This window comes from Peromyscus maniculatus, chromosome 5 (assembly GCF_049852395.1).
Source record: "Peromyscus maniculatus bairdii isolate BWxNUB_F1_BW_parent chromosome 5, HU_Pman_BW_mat_3.1, whole genome shotgun sequence".
Classification (NCBI taxonomy): domain Eukaryota; kingdom Metazoa; phylum Chordata; class Mammalia; order Rodentia; family Cricetidae; genus Peromyscus; species Peromyscus maniculatus.
The window spans coordinates 93,765,701-93,778,770 of NC_134856.1; the positions used below are offsets into that span (position 1 = coordinate 93,765,701).

Below are 13,070 nucleotides of genomic sequence, written 5' to 3' on the forward strand. Positions count from 1 at the left end.
ATTCCATGTTAGTTGTTTAAATTAGTTTAATTAGAAAATCTCTTCAAAGACTGACATGTTTAAATAATGAAATTTTACCAAGAGAAAACAATACTCTTGTTCTAGATTAGACACTAGCTTGGTAATTGACTGAGACACCTTTCCTCATCCTGGGATGCCCAGGGGAAGAACTGCAGAAATGCAAGGAAATTGAAATTATCACAGTATATAGGACTTCTATAGGTAATCAAGAGCTGGGAAATTGGGAGCTAGCAGCAATTATTCTGGAATGTAGGGAAACAGCTGGCTTGGAGGCTCCAATGATTCACCCTTTAGAAAAGCAGCTCGGTGCTGTGTGGTCCAGAGCAGGGGAGCATGAAGCTCACTGCCTGCTTCTGTACAGCCTGTGAATTAAGAATGATTTTACATCTTTAAACAAGTCATAAGAATTGCATAAGTTTAGGCTATGAATTTAGCTCAGTGGTAGAGTGCTTGACTAATTAGCATAAGGTCCTGGGTTCAATTCTCAGCTCAGAAAAAAAAAGAATTGCATAAGTTGTTTTATTTCAAATAACAGGCTCTATGAAGTTTTGTTGGGACATGGACACAGATGTTTATTCACATAAAGACTCTGACTTCATTTATACTTCCATGAGGGAACTGAGCCTTTATGAAATATAGTCTGCCTTGCTAGTCTAAACTATCCATGCAGACATCATTTGGTACCATCAGGGAATTTCCCCAATCCCCAAATGCTCAAGAGGGTTGAAAGAGTTTCCATCCATATGACTTTACCTAAGGGCAAAGAGGACCATAACAAGGATGCCTAGATGAGAGAAAAAGAAAGATGGAAGTGAGAATGCACAAAATGGGTGTGTTACACAACCAACTGTGGATGCGGTCTTCTGTGCAGATGTGTCTTTCCAATTAAAAGGCATCAAAAAGGTTATAATCAGAGCACTGGCTTTGTGCTCTCAGCAAAATGAGAGAAACTGAAAACTAGATGTCAAAGATTCATCTTCCCTCACAGAAGTGAATTAAGCACAGATAATGGGGAAGATGACAAAATGGCTCCCTATCCAATAATAAACTGGAGTAAAGGAAATCTGGGTTTCAGAGGGAAAATTCTGACCCTGAACAAAATTTCCAGCATAGTTTTATTTTAGGGTCTTGAATAACTGACTTCATTGCCAAAGCCAACTTCCATCACTTCTAGAACAGGGTTGTTCTCAGAGCTTCTAAAACGAGTGTGCAGGGAACAACAGTGTGTGCTTTGTGCTGTATGATCGCCAGCTCTGCTCCCTTGGCTCTGGCTCCATCCCACTCTTTCCCTTTCTGTTGCTACTGTTAATGCATCTGCTTTGCCTACTACAGGTGACTGGATTTAACTGTCCAATGTACAGACCTCTCCTGTGCCCCATTCCTAACTTCTACCTTGTGTCTTCTCTAAGTAGACTACAACTTCTAGCTTTGGGCTTTCTCTAGATAACTGGTAAAATTGCAGTCATTTGACAAAAACCCACTTCATTCGAAATTATGACCCAGGAGCTATAAATATTTTGATACACTATTTGTTACATAAATCATTACTATAATTAATATCATACCATTTTATGTCATATAGTATTTTGTCTATGTGGGAGTTCAGGAGGTGGCATAGGCAGTACTTGCCTTAAAAGCATGGAGACCTCAGTTAGATCAAGAGTCTATGTTAAAATCCAGGTGTGGCGGTGTGCAATTGTAATCGCAACAGTGGGAAGCAGATAAGGCAAGATTTCTGGGGCTCACTGAACAGCCTGCTCAGTAAATTCCAGGCTAGTGAGAAACTCTGCCGAGATAGATAGATAGATAGATAGATAGATAGATAGATAGATAGATAGATAGATAGATAGATAGATAGATAGACAGACAGAGATAGATAGACAGATGGAGAGGGAGAGAAAGACAGAGGAAGAAGGAGAGGGAGGGAGAGGGAAGGAGAAGGGGAGGGAAGGAGAGAGAGAGGGGAGAAGGTTGAGGGAGAGAGAAAGAGAAAGAGAGAAGAGAGAAGAGAGAGAGAGAGAGAGGGAGAGAGAGAGAGAGAGAGAGAGAGAGAGAGAGAGAGAGAGAGAGAGAGAGAGAGAGAGAGAGAGAGAATACATACACCCATAGCATGCTAATAGGACAACCTGTAGGAATCAGGTTCTCTCCTTCCCATGTGGAGCCTAAAGTCATCAGCCTTGTTGGCAAGCACCTTTACCTACTGAGTCATCTCACCGCACAGAATACAGAATTCTGTAGTCTAGACATTTCCTTACAACAAACTAAACTTGTTCTCACTTTCACTCTAAGCTTCTTTTCACAGATAATTTTCTGGGTAAACAATAACCTGAAGCTGTTGTTAAAATTTTTTGTTATTTTTTGAGAGTCTTGATCATATTCACTATCCCTTTGCCTACTTTTCCCAGATCCAGTCTCTACCACTATCTACACAACTTTGTGTTCTTTTTGTTTTGTTTTCAAAACCCAACAAGACCAATTTGTGCTGCCCAAATATTCTTGGATGTGTGATCTTCCACTGGAATGTGGGGGGCTTTAACAACAAAAGGGAGAGAGTTATCACTGTGTAATCTAAACTGCTCGACCTATATGATGGCTTAATACTATCATAAACATGGAGGCTATGTTGACATGATGTGTATAAAAGCACAGAATATAAACTATTAATACAGTCTTTGGGTGGTAGATTAGTGGGAAAATGGTGGCTGTAGATAAGCTGTTATGAGTTCCCTGGTTTCTCTGAGAGAATGGAAATCTGAAGGTGCTCGAATGCACACTTGAAAAAAAGATAATGCATATAAACTTCTAAAATAAATAGTAACATCCCAGACCCTCAGGATGGCCTCTCATTTCTTTTCAGAGCATGATCAGACTTAGGGAGAGCTGTTTATTAGTCTATTTTACCAACCATAATGGAAACATTTAGAGAAAGATTTAGAGAACTACTGAAGTGAAATTTTATTTGAAATGTAGTCATTTAAACCACCTACTTTACTTAAAATAGACGCAGTTCACCTTACAGCTTCCCACTCAGCATAAGCAATTAACACATTATGAAGCTTACTTCCTGCAAGCAAAGGTTGAATTATGCCAACATTTTCCATGTCATTCAGGTTTCTCTGATTGTAACAAATGCCTGAGATAAAGAAGTGATGGAGAAAAATGAGGTTTATCCTGGCTCACGGTTTTGTGGTGTCAACCAATAATTGTTTTTTTCTTGTTGCTTTTGGGCCTATCAGGTGCAAGAAGAGAAAAATATGCTATGGCAGAGAAAATCTGCTTGTGTGGTCAAGTGAAAAAGAGAAAGAGACTGAGGTCTTGTTGTTCTATTCAAGGGTGTGCCCTCAGTGACTCCACTTCCTCTGGGTCCTGCTTCTGAAAGGCTCTAGCATCCCACAGTAGTGTGAGGCTTCAGGATAAGTCTTCAGCACCTGGGCCTGTACGGGACACCTACCCTCCAAACTTCACATTATGGCTCTAATATGGAAAGTTCCCCACAAGCTCGCGTGTCTGTGACATTCAGCCCTCAGCTTGTGGTGCAACTAGAGAAGTTGGCAGGAGGAGGATCCTGGGTTGGACCCTTGAGGGTTATACTGTGGCTGTTTTTGTTTGGAGTTGTCTTTATTCTCTGATTGGTTGAAATGTCAGCAAGCAAGCTACAAGCTCCCACTGTTCTGAATAGGAGCTAGTTTTATCCTGAGTCCTTCCCTTATACCTTCTCTGCTAGGGCAGGCTGTGCCCTCTAAACCATGAGCCAAAATAAATCCTTCCTCCCTTAAGTCACTTCTGTCATGTGTTCAGTCACACCGGCAAGGAGGGCAGCTAACACACCGCCCTGTATTTTATCAAGATAAAAATGCCAACGTGATGGCCTGGTAGTGATACTGCAACCAGTAAAACACTTGCCTTGTAAACATGAGGCTCCAAGTTACCCACATAAAAGGCTAGGCATGCGGGTACTCACTTCCAATTGCAGAGCTCTGTAGTGGAGACAGGTAGATTCCTGGGGCTCGATAATGACACTCGCAGTAGACTGTTAGTGTCCAAACTCATGTACACCTGTGTGCCCACACACATGAAAATGTGCACCAGCATACACATGAACAAACACATCAACAAAATTTCAACATACTAAAAGGACATTGAAGTTCCTTCTGAAAGCGGGCAAGGATATTTGACCAGAGAAGCACCATGACCAGAGACACAGAAGGTCAACCTTGTAGAGGGCATCTCACTTAGCACTCATCCAGAACTTCAGATGTTCATTTGAGGAATTTCTAGCCCACCCACTGGCACTATGCATGAGGAAATGGATTCTTCCCTTATTCTTATCACACCATCACAGAACAAAGCCACAGCAAACTGATAGAAATCTATATAATCAAAAGCACCATGTCACAAAGAAAACACCAAAAGTGACCTTGACTGTGTGACTAGGGAAATGGATCATTGGGGGAATGGAACATACTCCTTGTTTGGGAGGGGTTGGCTCTTCCTCTCGGGATTACCTGTGCCCAGAGTCTCACACTTGATAGATCACCAGTTCAAGCATATCTAGGACTTAGGAAGCCAGGGAAAATGTTAATTCATGACACATAAAATGCTAGTTGGAGCTGGTTTTTCTTATATAGAAAATTATATGAAAGTTATATTTTCTCTCTCTTTATTATGATTTTAAAAGCATGTTTCATTAGAGATAATTATTGCTACACTTGATCTTAGCCAAAAGCCTGAGAAGCGATTATTGCAGTTCTTTCCTTCCACCATGTGGATTATGGAGATCGAACTGGAGTCATCAGGCTTGGCAGCAATCAACTTTACCCACTGAGCCATCCTGCTGGCTTTTGAACTAAGTATTTTAGTACCTTGCTTGGATGGCCCTGGTGCCTAGATAGGAAACAATAAATGAAAGTAAAAGGTAAGTTGCATGAGAATAATCCAGGCATAATGAAAGTAGGAGGTGTTTCCAAGATTGTTTAAAATTGCCTCTGAGTAAGGTTATGGGTGTGTTTACATTTGTAATGACACAGCTGTCACTTCATGCTTGTATTTATTAGCGATTAAACTTTAAAAGATCAACCATACTGAAAATGAACTTCTTTGTGTGCTGCTTTCTCTGGACTGGTGTTCCAGTGGCTATATCCTATGGAGTTGAAATAAGGACAGTTAAATTAACTAGAGAAAAATCAGTGGGCTTTTTCAGATATAACTTACAAAATAGAGCATCTCTGTAGTCTATTTGAATTTTACATCCAGCTCCAACATTATCTAATTGGGTTGAAACATCCATTTGGCAGGCAGAGGACAAAGGGCTCTCTTCCATGCATCAGAGCTGTTGAGGTGGTACAGCAGTGGTCAAGCCCTTTTGTTAAGGGGTGAGGAGGAGTTTAGCTAATGCAGAAAAGAGGTCAGAAGTTTGAGCAAAGGGCCAGCAAAGAGAACAGAGGAAGTGGCTTCCGGAGCATTTGTCTTGGGATAGAGGAAAGGATTAAAAGTCACTTTCAGACTGAGACTTATCATATTCATTAATTGCATTGAGGATAGGAACTATGTAAATTAAAGGAAAAGATGCTTGGGAAACCTCCCTGAAAGGCTTGGCTAAAAGCTCATTATTCTAACCACATGCTTCTGCTTTTCCCTTCCTTCTTTCTCTTTCTTCTGCCTCTCCCCCACTCCTCCACCCCTTCACTCTGTTCCCATTCCTTCTGCTAAGCAAGAACATGGTTACAGTTAATGCTGCTCACATGCCTGCCCATGCCCAGAACTCGGGTGAATCCTTTATATGTGCATGGCTCTTATTCTCACAATATTTTAGTATTTTTAGGATTATCTGTATTTCACAGAAACTGGGGTTCATAGTCATGTAGTCACTGAGTAGATCAAGGCTAGAATATACACGACTCTTTGTTTTAAAATAAAACAAATAATAATCCAAAAAAGAACTAGACATATAACTGGAGAAGTCAGTTCAACACATTTAGCATGTGAGGTATTAGACTGGGAGAGTCTGGAACTTGGGAGTGCAATTAAATCATCCACCAGAACAAATTTCCTATCAGGTAAATGTTTCTCAGTCTGTCAGTGGTAAAGGCCAAGTCACCTGTGTGTAAACTGAGGCTCTTCCGTATATTGGTAATATTGGTCAAATAATTAAACTCAGTATGCTCCTTTAGGAATAATGTATGGAAACAGTCTTTTTGGCATGAGGGTTGATGCAATCTTATTAACAAACAGAGAGGTATAAAATATAAAGTCAAAATATAAAACAACCCCACATCCCTAGAACGTTACCCATGTTCTTTCCTGTCAACTCTCTACCACTACCATAGCCCCAACAAATGATTTCTGTACTTGCACACTTTCCCAGAATGCCATGAAAACAACATCATACAGATTGAATCCTTTTCTGTCAGGCTCGTCTTACTCAATGTATGAAAATGAAATTACCACAAGCTATTGAAAGAGTTTTATCTCCAAATTCTCCATCCTTTGGTTTACATCCCTCCATGCAATATTACATGGCTTTAACTGGTGCATTTTATGTTAGGTTCTAAAATCAAGAAACACAAGGCCTATTTTATTCTATATAACTAGTTGATTATTCTGCATGTTGTAAATTCCCTTGCACTTTTTTTCTACCTGCCTGCTAATTTATAGAAAATTCTCCTAAAAATCTTCTTTAAAACATCTCCTACCCCTTCCCGATATATACATAATTAAATTTTTGAAAATAAGCTAAGGTCCTTTAAAGAAAAGGTTGAAGTGAAGTGTTGAAGTCAGTTTTGACCCTTTGTATGTCAACATCTGCAGACAGGTGTATTCTAGTGATGAATGATGAATGGCTAGAGATATGAAAAGATATAATTACCCAAGCAAAGTCACAGGTAATTATTGACATATGAAACACAATTTCATATTTCCTCTTTTCTGAATTTTTAGGTCACTGGAAACCATTCACAGGGCATGCTGAAGTCTGGTGAATCGCCTTTTCAGGCAAAGCAAGACTTATATATATTTCCCAGTAATGATTTTTTTTTCTTGAAAGGCAGCCTTTGCCAAACCCTTCCATCAGATACTAGAAAAAGACATCATCGAGTTCAGAAGTGAATGGGAGGTGATGAGGGGGTGGAACAAGTATAGATTTTTTCCCCTGAATCAGGGAAGGAATAGCCAAGTTGGATTCTTCCAGAAAAAAGTATTTGAATTTGCCTCTATCTCAAATTAAATTAATGCTCTTTTATTTTTCTCCTTCACCTCTGCTGCACTAGGATCTGCGGGTTCTCTTTGTAATGAAGGTTAGTAGGCACACTGTCAGTCATGCTTTGGCATTTGCTGTCATTAGATCACTGATATCTATAGGAAGGGACCTCATTTATCCTGCAATTGTCATGTCCCAATCCTTCAAAGAGATGGTCAGCCAAAAGTCAGGGTGAATGGAACCCACTCAGGGAAGTGTTCATCCTTGTTGAAGAAGCACAGCAGGTGACTTACAGGTTTCTCCTGGCTCTTACAGAGCTGCAGGAATCAGGGCCCATTACACAGAGGGCTATCTGTGGTCAATTAGCCAGCAGCATGGGCAATAGTGACTTACCATAGTCTCAGTGTAAGAGAAAGAAACCAGTCATGCTAAAATGTCTGCCTGTGTCCTAAACGGGGCCATTGCATTTCTAAAAGTAAATAACAACAGAGGATGACATTTATTAAAGAACCTCTACATCAATCACTTTTATACTTTTCTTTTAAGCTCCATTTCAGGCTTATGTGGGGCTTCTCTTTTGGGATGGAGGAGTTGAGCAACATGCATGAGCTCACAGGCTTCCATTCTGGGCTAAGCACTTGGCAAAACCTAGAAATACAAATTACAGATCATCATGCCCACCCTCCTACAAAGCAATCTTATAGCAGGAGAAAATATTTTTAAAAGTTTGAGAACATGACTAGGAAGCTTCTTCTCTGCTGGCTAGCTTTCATAGTACCAGAAGGTGCTAGGCAGGCTGCTCAGGGAGAAAAGTCAGCAACCCTGCAAACTACAATAATAACATGCATGGCAAGATATGCTGTGAAGGCAATAATGGCCCAAATGTTTTGAGAATAATGAGCCACATTCTGTTTGAATTTAAGGTCTGCTCCATAGGAGGAAGAACACATGTCTGGTATTGTAAATCTGGCCAAGAACCCAGAGCTGGGAAGTTCACAGTCCTCAGAAGTGAACCTACAATGACACAAGCATTAGTACAGTAAGATGAAATAGAATGGCATAGTTAACATTTTTCAAATTCTTACACTGTAATATGAAGTTCAGTTGTAGCATGAATCTTAAAAGTTCTTATTAATAAAATCAAACCTGAGGCCAGTTATTGAGGTGAGTGCTGGAAAATCAGATGCAGAACAAGCCACAGCTTCCTCACCTTGCCAATTCCTCAGCTGGTCCTGTTTCCTCAGACTGAAAGCTTCTGAGTCCTCATCCAGAATGAATCTCAGCTGAACTGTGTTGCTCCAAAGCCTGAAAGCTTAACCAGCCAAATGCTTAACCAGGCCAAATGCTTCTAGTTCCTGGTCTTCACGCCTTATATACCTTTCTGCTATCTGCCATCACTCCCTGGGATTAAAGGCTCACTTCTTGGGATTAAAGGCGTGTGTCACCATGCCTGGCTATTTCCAATGTGGCTTTGAACTCACAGAGATCCAGAGGGATTTCTACCTCTGGAATGCTAGGATTAAAGGTGTGAGTGCCACCATTTTCTAGCCTTTGTATCTAGTGGCTATTGTCTCTGACTCCAGATAAGTTTATTAGGGTATACAATATTTCTTGGGGAACACAATACCACCTTGTATTCTGTCTTAGTTATTTTTCTATTGCTATGATAATGACCATGACCAATGCAATTTATAAGAGTAAGTTCTTAATTTGAGGCTCATAATTCCAGAGGTTTAGAGTCCATGACCATCATGGCAGGGAGCATTGCAGCAGACAGGCAAGCATAGTTCTGGAGCAGTAGCTGAGAGTTTGTATCTTAAGACAGTATCAGGAGGCAAGGAGAGCTAACTGGGAATGACATAGGTTTTTAAAACCTCAAAGCCCCCCTGCCCAGTAACACACCTCCTCCAATACCTCCTAATCCTTCTCAAACAGTTCCACAAACTGAGTACCAAATATTCACACATATAAGCCTATGGAACCATTGTCATTCAAATCACTACAAATGAATTATATTCTTTCATACTCAAAAGCTTTCAAGATGGGTTCGTTGACTGTCATGCTTTGTGTAGATGGGAAAACTGAGGCTAAGCGAGGTTAATTAAAGCCCCAGTAGTTGCTAGCTACTAAGTGATGTATCTGTAATGGAGTATTGACCAAGGACTTTAAAAACACAGAGGACAGACAAATTAACAGACACAGGAACTTAGTCCAAGCTTCCCAGAGAATTGTTCGACATTTGAACAGAGTTTAAAAATTGTAGCTGACAGTTCATCTTAAAGTAGAGAGCAAATACCCTAGACCTCAAGAGTAACACATGGCAAGACACCCAGTTGTCTTAGATTGTCAGCAATCTGTGTGCCAGTGGTGGTTAAGGAAAAGGCTGGTGAAGACACAGTGAGTGGAAAAATGGGAAGATACAAATAAAGGTTGGTCCTAGATTTATATTTAAAGCATTCCTTTAAAAAAAAAAAAGAAATTTGGTCTCCACAACTCTTGTTCAACAGCTTAGGTTTTGAAAATTCAACATTCTAGGTTTAGATCTTCTAGTTTTGTCATTTATTAACTATGTTATCTTGGTGAGCAAACTTTATCCAAGTGACTGTTTTTTTTTTTTTTTTTTCACCTGAGAAACCAGGATAAATACACTAACTCTTCTGTAGGTTGCTAGCGTGAAATGAACTTGCATTCATAAAAGACTCACTATGGTTTGTAGATGTCAAAGTAAGCTAGTGGAAATTATTTTCACCACTGTGGTTGTCACAGTGGATGGGCAGACTTGGTTTACAGTTGGTGGCAAAGAAAATGTAACAAAGAAAAGGAAGTCTGATAAATAATGATGTTCAGTCCCTGGTTCAAGAATTAGTCTCATCCAACACAGTCATGACGTGAAGAGCACACACTTGCACTTAACAGCATCAAAGGCCCAATCATGGTATTGAAAAGCTTTTATTGATTGAAGGTAGAGGGGACATCACATTAACTAGGGGCCTCTAGAAAGTACTCATACCAGGCCAACCCTCATATTCAATGTGGTTACATCTAGTGGGCAGGTATACCATTGTGCCTAGTTAAAGCACTTAAATAAAGAAAAGTTATTGTTTATATTAATATTAAAACCCAGTGATTTGTGTGTGGTACCTTAACCAGATTTTGTAGGTTTAGAAGCAAGATTCAGCTGTACAGGACTGGACAAAAGAACCCTATTAGGTGGAGATGTGAATCAGTTAATTACAGGGTAACTTAGATCAGCAGCTCTTCCTTAAGGACTATTTGAACATAGAAAGGACAGGCTGTGATGGAGGAAGATTCTCGGTTGGGACAGGATCTGTTTTAGCATACTGGTTATGAGTAAGTTTGACTACTTAACTCAATTTCAACTTCTTCCTATGTTGGAAAAAAGACAATGTCTCTTTTCAATCTACTTTAAACCCAGATAAGACTCCAAGTAAGTTCAAATGAGGGTTCCCAACCTGTCTGCCAATGGAGTCTCCTGAGAGGCTTTAAGACCCATTAAGTCCAAGCCCAGGGACTCAGCTGAAATTGGCCTGTCCTGAGTCTCAAGGGCTTCTACAATATCACTAAAGGGAGGGGTATGGGTAGATAGGATCAAAATATATTGTTTACATGTATGAAGTTATCAAATGATAAAAAAAAAATCAGGAAAAAAGTCCTTGGGATGATGGAACCAAACAGCCAAGATACGGAAGCACTGGGATGGGCACAATGTTGTGGGTAGTGTTCTTGTCTCTGACTCACTACCCAAAGGCCTCAGGGAAAAACCTTTACAGTAACAATTTTCTTAATCATATTCATCTAGTTTTAGTGCGTACTTCATGAGGCTTGAGAATGGACTTGGCCACAACTCACTGAATACTCTATCAATATGTTCAAAGTCTCCCAGTCTTAGGAGAGGCAGAGCAATTTTTACAGTGTGGGGGTTCAAGTTCTGTAAAAGGGAGGGTGGCCTCCTTATATCAAATGCCAGATTGCAGGAATGCACAATGGCAGGGATCTGTCTTGTGGAGGAGATAAATATAGAAGTTGTCAGTAAAATTGGTATTTATTTTGAAAACCACAGAAGGCTTGTTTCTAAAAGGGGAGAAAGAGAGAAGGAGGAGGATAATATGAGAACTTAGTATGCATGTATAATATAGAAAATGTAGTCCTTAAATCTCTAGGAATCTAGAGTGAACACAAAGATGGGCATACTGGGTTTACAAAGAGATAACAGGTGAGACACAGGTTCAGTAGTTTGGGTGGATTTAAGACAGTGTTTATCATATTTCTATTCAAAACAGCTAAGTTATAGAACCAACCTAAGGTGTCCAACAACAGAATAATAGACCAGAAAATGTGCAATATATAAAGAATTGATGTTTTTCATCCATAAAGAGAAATGAAGTTGTGGCATTTATAGGAAATGGATGCAACTGGAGATAACCAACAAGCAAACAAAGCTATCTCAGCAAGACAAATGTTTCCTTTGATTTGTGGTCCCTAGTTCTTGTACACAGACATAAAATCAGATAGGTATATATGATATGAGAGTAGAAGTGACATTGTGCTATTGGATGGTCTTTCTGTATGCTGTGAATATGTGTTGCTACCATTGGTTGATAAAGAAGCTGCTGATAAGACAGGTTATAGCCAGGTGGGAAATCCAAGAGAGATACAGGGAGAAGAAGGTGGTGTCCAGAGAGACACTTAGAGCCACTAGGGGGAAAAGATGTAATGGGACACAGGTAAAGCCACAAGACATGTGGCAATACATAGATTAATAGAAATGGGTTAATTTAAGATGGAAGCTAGTTAATAATAAGCCTGAGCCATAAACCATACAGTTTGTAATGAATATAAGCCTCTGTGTGTTTATTTGGGACTGAGTGGCCACAGGACACAGGAGAACTCCCGGCTACAACACTGTCTAGTGGAGAAATGTCGACTAATGAGAGTGAGGAAAGGTCAAAAGAGGGTGGGGAGATATGGAAGTGGATAATGCTTATGCACATTTATATGTATAGGCAAGATGGCTCAGTGGGTAAAGGTGTTTGCTGATAGGACTGGTGACCAGAGTTCTATCCCTAGGACCCACATGATGGAAGGAGAAAACTGAATCCTGCAAGCTGTCTTCTGCCTGCATGCACATGTGCGTGTGCACGCGCACTCACACACACACACACACACACACACACACACACACATACTCTAAATAAAATGTAAAAAATAAATAACAACAAATCAACAAAAAGATATACAATCTGGTATAAATTTGAAAGAAAGCCTGGGACTGGGCATCTTGTCTATCAGACTCACCCAAAGAAACTACTTGCTACAACGCTTCATAAGCTGGACGTACTCCATGAAGCATTATTGCTTCTAAAAGTTCAGTTTTCTCATCTGACCACTCATTTTCAGTTTTCTCATCTGGACTCACTTGCCGGACTTGTAACTTGCTGAGTCCTGTGTCTGTCTCTGTCTACTTTTCTTCCATCCCCTTTGAGACCTACATTCCACCAAACATGTGTCTTCTCACCAGCTGCTCCTAATTGCTTCACAGCTACATTATTATTTGTTCCTGGTCCTGCTCCCAACATGAGAATACACTGAAAGACTTTCAGTGTTATAAGAAGATATGAGACATGAATTGAGGATATATATATCACATGTTCAAACATCAAGGACAGTGGATATTTGTCTTAAACCACAACTGTCTCTCCGGTTATTTGCATTCATTAACTTATCTGTAACTTTTAAACTGCCTTTTCACTTGTAAAACTTCACTGTTTGAGAGTTTGTTTCTTCCTGTACTGGTAATATATAAAGTAGTCTATGAACTGATCATCTTACTTAA

General features: G+C 39.9%; 1 protein-coding gene across 9 annotated transcripts in view; it reads right to left on the reverse strand.

The window, feature by feature from the left end:
• The window catches only part of Chrm3 (cholinergic receptor muscarinic 3), a 483,981-nt gene that overhangs the window by 345,064 nt on the left and 125,847 nt on the right, over nucleotides 1-13,070 (reverse strand). The window lies entirely within an intron of this gene.